Below are 13,006 nucleotides of genomic sequence, written 5' to 3'. Positions count from 1 at the left end.
ATTCTGATGCATAGGCCTTTTCACGGCACTGCATCAGAATAAAATTGCGGCGCCGTGAAGAGGGATAGCTCCCTGCTCTCAGCTACCGGAGGTAGCTGAGGGCTTGGAGCACAGTCTGGGGACCCCATACCGGCGACCGCCGTTACAATGTATGCAGCGGTGGAAAATCAACATTTTTATCTCCTCTCACCATGAATGTTTGGTGAGAGGAGATAAAAAACTAACCTGAAGGGCCTCCGATGCCAGCAATCGTGCCCCCCTTCTCTTCTCCCCCCCAGCTGCCGGGAAGAGAAAAAAAATGGCGCCTGCGCATGCACACACAATCTCAGTAAGATTGCGGCGCCGTGCAGAGGGATAGCTCCCTGCTCTCAGCTACCAGAGGTAGCTGAGGGCTTGGAGCACAGTCTGGGGACCATTCTTTTCGGTCCCCAAACCAGCGATCGCCGGTATTCAACGAATACCGGCGATCGCCGTTACAATGAATGCAGCGGTGTAAATCTAACTTTTTATCTCCTCTCACCATGAATGTTTGGTGAGAGGAGATAAAAAACTAATGCGTTAGGCCCCCGATCGTGCCCCCCCTTCACCCTCCCCACCCCCACCCCCCAACTGCCGGGAAAATTAAAAAAAAATGGCGCACGCATGCCCTGTCACAGAAAGGCAGCTATTCTGCCTGTACATAGAAACTGATCAGGGACCGTTATAATTGGTCCCTGATGAGATGGTCACTGTGATATACCTATCACAGTGACCATAGTCCCATATTTTAAAAATCTTTCCCTCCCTCCTCTCACTGTAGTTGATCTGTGAGAGGAGAGAGAGAAATACTATACAAATCTTGTGCTGTATTATACTGTAAAATACACCACATACTCGCCAGTGTTCCGATATTATCCGTATATTGTTCGTAATTACCCCAGATTACCCGTAATCACCCCAGATTACCCGTAATCACCCCAGATTACCGTAATCACCCCAGATTACCCGTAATTACCCCAGATTACCTGAAATTACCCCAGATTACAAGTAATCACCCCAGATTACACGTAATCACCCTCGTTTTTTTTTGTTTGTCTTCTAAAAAAAAAGTTATTAGTGTAGTGAACATGAACCGCAGAAGCCGCAGAATGTTCTCTGCAGAGCAGGCATACGCCATGCTGTGCTCTAGCGGTTCCGGCAGTGATACGGACACTGCGTCAGAAGCAGAACTTGGCTCAGAAAGCGACACAAGTCTGCTTCTGCCACTGGACCCCCCAGCCCTATGGTGGTGGACGCAGAGGTCACTGGTGAAGCGTCAGGAGACGGGCCTAGTACTGCAGTCCCTTCCGCAATTTGGGATCCTGCAATTGCTTTCTCCCCCCAAGTTTTGCCATTTACAGCGACTCCAGGCATCAACGCAGATGTCTCAAATTTTAGTCCCTATAATTTTTTTCATTTGTTTATAGGCGATCAGGTCCTGGAACTAATCGTCCAGAAGACAAATTTATACGCCAGGCAATTTGGCACCCAAAATCCCAGGTCTTGCTATGCCAGAGGATGGATCCCCACAACAGTTTCTGAAATAATTTTTTTTTGGGGAATTACCCTAAACATGGGCATAGTAAAAAAAAACCTCTATCCGCTCCTATTGGGCTACCAGCGCTATCCATAGCATGCCTGTATTTGCAGCCGTTATGGCCCGAACGCGCTATGAGACTCTAATGCGTTTCATGCATTTTTCTGACAATACACAAATCCCCCCAAGAAGTGACCCAGCCTATGATCGCCTCAACAAACTGAGACCCCTTATCTCCCTCCTAAGTGACTCATTTTTCAATTTATACACCCCAGGCCAAAAACTAGCGGTAGATGAGTCCCTTATGTCCTTCAAGGGCCGTCTATCGTTTCGCCAATACATCCCCTCCAAAAGAGCCCGATACGGAGTGAAACTCTATAAGGTGTGCGAGACCACAACGGGCTACACCTGTGGCTTTTTCATTTATGAGGGCAGGGACCGCCACCTTAATCCCCCAGGATGCCCAGAGGATATTGGCATTAGTGGGAAAATTGTCTGGGTACTCATGGTGCCATTCCTACAAAAAGGGTACAATGTGTACACCGACAACTATTACACCAGCGTCCCCCTGTATAAGTCCCTCCATGCTGCGAATACAGGGGCCTGTGGGACGGTGCGCAAAAATAGAGTCGGCTTCCCTCAACGACTGGTGTCCAGGCGACTAGTAAGGGGTGTGTCACTCTAATTTGCAAGTGACCAGTTGCTCGCTGTCAAAGGGAGTGACAAAAAGGATGTGTACATGCTCTCCACCGTGCACGAGGACACCACAGTGGCAGCAAGAGAGAGGAGCGCTACCTCTAATAAGAGGAACCCGGTCTGCGTGGTGGACTATAACAAGTTAATGGGGGGAGTCGATCTATCAGATCCGGGGCCTACAACCGTACCTGGTCAAGCACAAAACTAGGGCCTGGTATAAAAAGGTAGCAATCTACCTTATCCAAATAGCCACTTACAACAGCTATGTGCTGTACAAGACCCAGGGAATGCTCAGTTTCCTCCAGTATCAGGAGAAAATTATAGAGCACCTCCTGTTTGACTCCCCCGCAACTAGAGAATCCTTCGAGTCAGAGGATGCCAAAAGGTGCACTGAGCGCCACTTCCTTCACCCCGTCCCTGCCTCTGTGAACCAAAGATACGCCCAAAAGAGATGCCGGGTGTGCAGTAAACACGGAAGGAGGAGTGATTCCCGGTTTTACTGCCTCATGTGCCCTTCAAATCAAGGCCTGTGCAACTACCCCTGTTTTGAGACCTACCACACCGTTTCTAATTATTAATTTTATCTATAATTTAGGGAAAACCAAAAAGGGTGGGGGGGGGATTTCTTTTTAGGGAGTCAATTTCATTTATGCATATTTTTTTGTTTCGTTTCTGGGCTTTCCAAGGGAGGGAGGGATTCTCATGGGGAGGTTTATTTATTTCAGACTGTAAAACTAAATTTCCCCTTTATGATTTTTTTTTTATACAATTCTTGGACAATTAAATCCTGGACTTGATCACTCACAAATTAATACAGTTTATTGTACAGGAGCCCACATCTATCTATTCAGAACATGGACCCCACAAGTGTTCTTGAAATAAAAAATAAATGTGGGCATTGCATTTATTAGTAGATAAATCCAACACCTGCGACCCGTGCCGCCCCTGAATTAGTGGAAGTCGTGCATTTTAGCAATGGTTCCAAGAATAAATTGGGGATGTATTTCCTTTTTCTTATGACTATGTCCTGCCACATACGGTTGTTACATTCCTAATTCTGTACCGTGATATGGGCATGATATTTTTTTTAAATTGAGCTGTTCCTTATCAATACACCATGGGCTTTGTTACAGTTCTTCTGGAAATACTGACATCATTTTGGGGATTAGTGATCCTTTACTGTTCCTATAGATGGTTTTGGACATTACCCTTTTATATATTCTTTAGGTGATTGGTTGTTTTGTGCACATAGCGGTTTCTACCTTGCCGGGCAGGGGCTTGTTATGGTGTACCGCATCACTTGGCACATTCGTCCCTCATATAAGGATTGATGGAGCTAAAGAGACGTTGTACAACCAGTCACTGAAAAAAAAAAGCTTGTCATGGCAGCCCTGCAGGTGTTCTTCTATCTAGTGAACAGACTCGAGTTTGCAACATAGTTGGATACATTTTCCTCCATTTGTTTGAAGATATTGCCCGTCACTCCAGTACAGTTTATTTTTTCCTCTCTAACTCTCTGACTGATTTTATATTAGGACAGAATTCTGTCCACAATGACATCATAATGGCACCAACTGCTTCTTCAGCAAGACATAGTCATAAGTACAGGCAAATACGTCTATAGCAACATGTATCCGTTATGAATACACGGCTTCACTTCTCTTCTGTATGCCGCACAAATTTATTAATGTGGCATATTTCTAACAAAATAACCTTCTACCACGCCTCCTCTATCTCATCTGGAAACGTAATAAGAATTTGAAGAAAACATTATATACCCATAGTGTCTGAAATAATACCCATTATTTCCTCCTTTAAAAAATTTTTGGTCCGCATGCCCACTACACCACTAGATGAATACCTTTAGGGGTTTAGTTTTTAAAATGGGGTCATTTCTGCGTGTTTTTTTTTTTGTTCAGGCAGCTCAATGCCTCTAAATGCATGATATGGGACCTAGAATTTATTCAATTGTGCCCTGAAAGCCAAAGGGTGCTCCCTCTCTTTTTGGCCCAGCCACACGTCTAATAAGCAGATTGGGGCAACAATGGGAGTATTTTTGAAAACAGGAGAAACCGGGTGATAGATTTTGTGGTGTGTTTCTTCATTCTCATGGTCGCTTTACAAAGAAATCGGTCTTCAAACTGACACTTTTATGAAAAAAGTGAATTTTTTTTTTTCACCTGCTATGTATTAAATTTAGCAAAAAACTGTGAGGTCAAAATACCCCTAGATAAATACCTTAAGGGGTCTGGTTTTCTAAATGGGGTCATTTATGGGGAGTTTCTATCGTTCTGGTAGTTCAAAACCTCTCCAAATATACAGTGGGGCCTAAAACATTTTCAAGCAAAATTTGAGTCCTGAAAGTCTCCGGGTGCTCCCTTCGTTTTGGGCCCTGCCGTGTGTCCAGGCAACGCATTAGGGCCACAATGTGGGTATTTTTGAAAACAGGAGAAACAGGGTGATAGATTTTGTTGTGTGTTTCTTCATTTTCATGTTCGCTTTACAAAGAAATCGTTCTTCAAACTGATACTTTTATGAAAAAAGTGAAATTTTATTTCTTTTCACCTGCTATGTATTAAATTTAGCAAATAACTGTGGGGTGAAAATACTTACTATACCCCTAGATAAATACCTTAAGGGGTCTAGTTTTCTAAATGGGGTCCTTTATGGGGAGTTTCTATCGTTCTGGCAGCTCAAAGCCTCTCCAAATGTACAGTGGGGCCTAAAACATTTTCAAACAAAATATGAGTCCTGAAAGTCTCCGGGTGTTCCCTTCGTTTTGGGGCCTACCGTGTGTCCAGGCAACGCATTATGGCCACAATGTGGGTATTTTTGAAAACAGGAGAAACAGGGTGATAGATTTTGTGGTGTGTTTCTTCATTCTCATCATCGCTTTACAAAGAAATCGGTCTTCAAAGTGATACTTTTATAGAAAAAGTGTTTTTTTTTGTTTTTTTTCACCTGCTATGTATTCAATTTAGCAAAAAACTGTGGGGTCAAAATACTTACAACACCCCTTAATAAATACCTTAAGGGGTCTAGTTTTCTAAATGGGGTCGTTTATGGGGAGTTTCTATCGTTCTGGTAGTTCAAAACCTCTCCAAATATACAGTGGGGCCTAAAACATTTTCAAGCAAAATATGAGTCCTGAAAGCCTCCGGGTGCTCCCTTCCTTTCAGGCCCTGCTGTGTGTCCAGGCAACGCATTAGGGTCAAAATGGGGGCATGTTTGAAAACAGAAGAAACAGGGTGATATATTTTGCGGTGTGTTTCTACATTCTTATGGTCGCTTTACAAAGAAATCGGTCTTCAAAGTGATACTTTCATGAAAAAAGTGAAATTATATTTTTTTTTACGCCTGCTTTGCATGAATTCTTACAAAAAACTGTGGGGTCAAAATACTTACAACACCCCCTAATAAATACCTTAAGGGGTGCCGTTTTCAAAATGGGGTCACTTGTGGGTGTTTCCACCATTCTGACACCTATGAGCCTCTGAAAACCTGGCTTGGTGCAGGAACACAAAATGTACTTCAAAATGTATAAAATGATTACTAAATTTGTAAGTCTCCTAAATTTTAAAAAAAAAATTTTTTTTTTCAAAAGTGCTGCCAAAATAGAGTAAAGAGATGGAAATATATATTTAATAAAAAAATTGTACAGTATGCATGTACATATGTGACATATTGCAGTTAAAAATAGGGACAAATTATAATTTTTACAAAATTTCTTCAATTTTTCTAATTTTTAATTAATTTCCACAAATCGTATCAGTTTACTTTTACCACTAAAATAAAGTACAACATGTGATGAAAAAACAATGTCAGAATTACTTGGATATTCAAAACTTTCGCAGAGTTATTCTCTGATAAAGTCAGACATACCAGATTTAACAAATCTGGCTTGGTCATTAAGGTCCAAACAGGCCCGGTCATTAAGGGGTTAAACACAGAATAAAACACATATATATATATACTCTGCTGTTACCTCTACGGAGATAGAAAAGAGATATGAGAATCATCAATATCTGATGTAAATTTGAGCCCAATCTAATTGATATTAGGCCCTGTCCAGATTATATGGGTGTTGTCGATGTACCACAACCAAAGCGCCACCGACGGCGTCCATATTTCCATATTACACTTTGTTCCTCCCACCAGCCCAGGAGCAAATTGGTGTAGATCGGAGCAACCGGACTCCCCATCGCTGTGCCCCTGAGCTGGTGGTTAAAACGGCCATCAAAAGAGGAAAAAATGTCTTTCAGGGACAAAGTTCAAGAGATTCAGGATAAACTCATTTTGCCTTTGCATGTGTATGCCCCTAGTACCTAAAACAAACCTAACAGCCTCCCACACTTTGTTGTGTGTGATTGAACTGTATAGTGCTTCTACGTCAAGGCTAGCTAGGAAGGTCCTAGGACTGAGATGAAGATCCTCAATCCGTCTAAGCACATCCATCGTGTCCCTGACACATGATGGCAGTGCCAGAACAAACCATCTCAGTACTGTGTCTACATAGGTACTGACCCAATTGGAAATGCTACCAATGCCGTAGACAATCGGTAATCCCCTCAGTTGATTATAGCCCTTATGTACCTTTAGTAAGCAATAAAACTTTGCTATCTGTGAGCCAATTGGCCTTAAAAACATAAGCTCCTTATTATTGATGATTTTATCTTGAAGAGCTTGAGTTAGAAATGCTTCCAATTCCCTTGTAAAAATGGCAGTGGGATCTGTATCTAAGATCCTGTAGCATTCCCCATGAGATAAGATTTCCTGACACATTTCAATGTACTTGGGCCTATTCATGATAACGATATTTTCCCCCTTGTCAGAAGGCTTGATGATTATTAAGTCATCTTTCTCTAAATCCAACAAAGCCTTAAAATGTGAGCTGCATAAGTTGCAATATCTAGGATTGATTTCCATTAGTCTTGAAAGACCCTAGAGCACCATTTCCTCGAAAATATCAATATACTAAGTATCGAAAATCAGGGGTGCTTTCCTACTTTTTCGACTCAAGTTGGTAAATGGGCCAGTTCCTATTTCACTTTGACCCATATCCCACAGTTCTTCAAAAATACAAAGGTCGGGTAAGTCTGTCTCATCAATACCATAATCGCAACATTTGTTCCTATCCATAATTTTCATAAATATTGCCCACCTTAGCTTTCTAGTAAATAATGCTTTATCTTTGACCCATGTAAACAAGTCAAATCGAGCCGTAGGAACAAATGAAAGACCTTTAGCTAACAACACATTGTCGTATTGTGTGAGCATCCTGCTGGATAGATTAATAACCTGAAGGTCATCATGAATACAAGGTAATGCAATTGTACTAAACAAAGAAAGAGGGCATCCAATACTTGAGGTACCAGATAGATAGCTATTGATTCTACCTATAAATTGAGAGGATCCTTTTGCTCCCGTAAAATACATTGCGTGATGGGGGGACCTTGCGACAGAAAATGCTGATGTTCATTTAATGCATCCTGATCAGATGCCCCTCTCGTACTTCTTTGTGTCCTGTTCCCACCTCTTTTTCTCCCTCTGCCTCTATATCTACCACCTGTAGATACCCCTTTGCTTAATCTATCAGACATTCAAAAGCATCACCACAGGACTCAAATATTATAACCGGGAATACTGTGGCAGTATATCTGGTTACTTGTCCATGTCCCCTTAACCGGTTAAGGACACGGACAATTTTGGCCTTGAGGACCGAACAATTGTTTTTATATTTCCCTCTTTGCATCCCGACGCTTATAGCTTTTTCATTTCTTGTATGACATAGCTGTATGAGACTTTGTTTCTTGCGGGACAAGTTCTACTTTATGTAGGTAACATTTTTTGCTACATTTACATTATCCTTTAACTTCTATAAATTTTTATATTGGCAAAAACGTAAAAAAAACAAACCAGTTCCGCTGCAGTTTTCTTTTACACCATACATCTATCATCATCAATAACATTATACATTTATTGTACAGGTTGTTATGGATGTGGGGATACCAAATATTCATTTATTATTTCATGTTTTGGGATTTATATTTTGAAAAGTTTATTTATTAAAGCAAATGTGTATTTCTGTGTATTTTTCTTACAATTTTTTTTTTATTTAAGATTTTTTTTTTTAAATAAATGTAACTTTTTCTTTTAATCCCATAGAGGGATTTTTAATTTCGATTTTTTTTTTTTGAACGTTAATGTACTGGCAAATATCTATATGCCAGTACATTAGCCTGTGTACTGATTGTACACAGGCAGTTGTTAGGACATACCTCAATATGCCCTAACAACAGGAAATATGGTCAGACAGCCCTGAGGTCCTTCAATAGATTCTGGGCTGTCTGCCCACACCAGGTATAGCCATTAATCGCGTTACAGGGATTTCCTGTGACACGCTTAAAGGGGAGACCCCCTTCTCTCTTTAGCTATGTATGCCATGATCAGCTTTGATCGCGGCATGCAAGGGGTTAACGGCGGAGAGAAGGGGTTTCTCTCCTCTCCGCCGATAGAGCAGAGCTGCGGCTGTGTATTACAGCCATTACAGCCGCTGCCCCGCTCCTCGTCGTGCGTGGAAACTGGCTGTCACACAGGACGAGAATACTCGTCCTAATGCGCCAAGTACCCGCTACTCAGGTATTCTCGTCCTGTGTCAGAAACCAGTTAATTATATAGGGAAGACCATTTTCCAATTCAGGTGACACATCCTTGACCATGTAGGGAATATTCTTAGGGAAGAGGATCGCCCTATAGCCAGACATGTGTGGCAATGCCATGGGGGGGATCCTGGCTGTTTGAAATTGCAAGGTATAGAGAAGATGCGTCCTTCACACAGGGGGGGCAATTTAGACAATCATCTTTTGCGCAAGGACGCCCAATGGACGTTCAGAATGAAATGAGTGAAGCCTTTAGGACTCAATGATTTTTTTATCATTCACCCATTTTACTGTGTAGGAAGGATACCCTTCTACTCATATAGTACTCCTGTTAGGGATATCCCCAGTTTAAAGTTCGGTTGTGTCGTTATTGAGCTTACGTTGTTTATTTGATAACTAATTGTCACACTATGATACCGATGTGACAATTTTTGTGCCATTGGTGTTCATTTTATACCTAATTGTTACACTATGATATTGATGTATCACCTATATGTTAGGATGATATCTCACTAATCCACTTTTTATCAACTAGTTTCTTATCTAATGTCACCAGTGTAGAATCATTACTGGTGTCGATGCCAGTCCGAACTACAAGGGTGGAGGACAAGCGGGCGATGAGAGTTGTGTTGTTTACTTTGCTATGACATCACTGCCTCAGTCTGATGCAGTACGAGCCGGCAATGTTGTATTGGGAAGATGTTTCCGGCTATGCAGCATCTCGCTGCCATGGTGACAGACACACCTCTCAGCCGCATCACCAATTACCACGCCCAAACGCGCGTCAGGCCTATCAGAGACGTGATGACGGGGGCAGTGAGGTTGTACAGAGGGGTATGGTCTAGTCTTTAAAGAGTTGGCTTCTTCGCCGCTGCGCGAGGCTTTACATCTAAGAGCTGAGTCTGCTATCGGTGCTCAAGCTCAGCAGTTTTAATTGCTTGCCAATCCAGCAGTCAAATTGCAGTCTTTACTGCTTTCATTGAAAATACTCTATCTTTACATTAAAAATACTCCAGATGATCCCTCTCAAAACATGGGGGGACACCTAGAGAAAAGAAAGCATGCTGCTCACCGAGCATAATATAGTGTTTATTCAATGCAATCAGCTGTACATAGGGATATAGCAATCCAATGAGTGTACCAGTCTATCTAGAGAAAGGGCGGTAGCTGTTCCGTGTGGTGTTGTCTACACTCTACCTAATCCTGATGGACTGTCTGCCCTTATCTACCCTATTTATGAGGACATTAGTGTAGGCAATATCTTACAGCAGTTCAGTATTATTATTACATCGTGTATAATATCTAGGTGTGAGTAAAGAAAATGTAAAAATGTTGTAACATTATGCAAGCCATTTAGACTGCCAGTGAATAAGTATACAGTACATCACTATAGTGCTGCAGTCTATTCAAACTAATAGGGATATCATTTACTCCCTGGACTACATAGACCCTTGTCTGTATCTTAGTGTTTCTGCTCATCATCACGTGTCATTGTTTGGTAATTGTGTAATATGCACGGTATATGAGCTATTAGTGTCTGAATATCAGTCCCAGGCCATCGTGTTGCCACTACGTTTTATTATACATTTATTAAAAGTTACATTTAAATTTTTACACTAATTCTTCGGTGATATTATATATGTGTGTACAAAACAGACATGAACTTAATCTCAGGAAAGCAAAACAAACTTATTATTGGCAGGGTAATAAGGCATCAAAATTGTTAGCAATTAGAATTATATCTAAGGAGACAAGATCAAAAATCCCATACCTAATAGATAGACGAGGTGGCCGAGGGGTTAAGGCGCTGGACTGCTAATCAATTGTGCTCTGCACGCATGGGTTTAAATCGCATCCGCATTTTTGGCATGGAATGTGCCCCCATTGACTTCATATGGCACAGGTTTAGAAGACAGAGCAAAACCAATATGGCGGAAATTTACTTTAGGGGAGAGCAACTCTAAAAAGAAACTGTATAAATCATAAACTCTAGAAAATGTTTGTATGGGAATATTTCTACAAAATAAAATATATAGTAATAGTTATAAAAAAGCTGAGAAAAAACAAAACATTCAAATATGTAGATGAGGTGGCCGAGTGGTAAAGCCGATGGACTGCTAATCCATTATGCGCTGCACACATCGGTATGAATTCCCTCCTTGCCAGGACTTTTTGACATGCAACTTACTCCCATTGGATACATGTAGCACAGGTGGAGTAGCCAGAGAATCTAGTGGGGCCAAAACTGCTAAAATAAGCGGAAATGAATTACAAACTCTTACAAACCATAAACCCATTCTAGAAAATGTTTGCATGGGATGATTACCATGAAAAAAAATGTGTAGATGTTTTGTTGTAGATCCTTTTATACACTAGTCTAGTTATTTCCTGCTAATGAATTTATTATTTATAACAAATTATTTAAAAAAAAGAAAAACGTATTAACGAAACATATTACTGACACTGCTCAAGTTTGACGTAGTTATAAGGATATCATCTGCGGAAGCGGCAGTGTCGTGTATTTCATTTAATCTAAATGCCCTGAATTTTGGGGTGTTGATGTCTAGGCTGGATCAGCATCTTATTTGTGAGGACAAAGAGAAGGGAAACAAAGGGCAAACCTGTCTACTCAAGTTAGAGATATTGAAGTGTGGAGACGGAGGGCCATTTACTCTGATTTGTGCAGCAGGGCATGTAGATAGGGACATCATTTCAGCTATAGTTACATCCGGAAAACCACATTTCTGTTGGACTGTCTTCATGTAAATCCAGTCCACCCAGTCAAAAGCTTTTTTAGGTATTTTTTCTAAAAACTGAGCAATTAAAATTAAATTAAATGAAGAATTGTCAGTATGTTATTCTTACCCTCTCCTGGTTATGAATCTTGCCTGTTCTGGACGGATCAAATAAGGAAGGAGAGGTTTCAACCTATTAGCTAATAATTTGACAGAAAGTTTCACATAACCCATTTGGCACTGAAATTGGGCGGTAGCTGCCACAGAGTGGATCATCCTTCCCTTCATTGTCTGTAAAATGGAATCAAATGTGTTCATCATGTGAGGTAGAAGAATGTCTCTAAATGTTTGATAGTAGATACAGTAGCTGGAGGGTCATCTGGGCCTTGGCTTTTCCCCAGAGACATATCTCTGGGGAATATCTTCCAATTATCATAGGGTCAATGGCTTAGATAGGGACTCATGTTGGAGTTACATGAGGGTCAGTATATAGGGACCATGGGGAAAGTCTGTAAAACACTCTAATATCAATGGCTATTCCTCGGTTTTTAGATAAATGATGGCTCAAGTGATACCACTTAGATAAGTAGAAGGTGGGAAGGTTTGGAATATTACCTGTAGCAAAATGTGTTTCCTGTAAAATTGCTATTTTAGTACGATGGGACCTGACGATTTGGAATATTCTAGACCGCTTAGTGGGTGGGTTTATCCCCTTCACAGTAAAATTAGTTAAATGTATAATGGACATCGTCAACTTAAAGCAGATCACATGTTAAATAAACAAACCTGAATTTAAAATAAAAGTCAGACACCAGTGCTTTCCTGACAACAGTTACTAATGTCTGTGGTGTAATATGTACATACTGGGGAGATGGGGGTTGGGGAAATAGTAGGACTGCGTCTACCAAGGAGGGCTCTATTGTAGCCCTTGTATATACTTGTGGACAGCTGAGCAAGCCCCAAATAGAGTCTGACTACGTTTCTGTCGCTGAAGATGAAAAGCACTAATGTCTCCCCAACAAGAGGCAACCTAGAATAACACCTTCATGCTAAAGGTATGAAGCTGGACTTCCACCAAATGTTGACCAGTGCTAATAACTAAATAATAAGTAAGGTGAACAGTGATTACGGATCTGACAGGTTAGGTTAGGTTGGTGGATGTACTTTGATTGGCAGTGCAACCACTCACATCTCAGCTCATCACATTGAGGTCCCAGTGGCCTCTCTATACGCTGGTGTGAAGAGTCTCTTGTGGCTTAAATGCTCTTTTTAACTGGATGCCAGGGTGAAACCTTGGGAAGTATCGGGAGGACTGCAACATCAGTAAATTGGAGCCATAACGAGAGTTTGGCTTGTCTGGT

Source organism: Rhinoderma darwinii, chromosome 3, assembly GCF_050947455.1.
Source record: "Rhinoderma darwinii isolate aRhiDar2 chromosome 3, aRhiDar2.hap1, whole genome shotgun sequence".
Classification (NCBI taxonomy): Eukaryota; Metazoa; Chordata; class Amphibia; order Anura; family Rhinodermatidae; genus Rhinoderma; species Rhinoderma darwinii.
Note: the sequence above shows the minus strand (reverse complement) of the source record.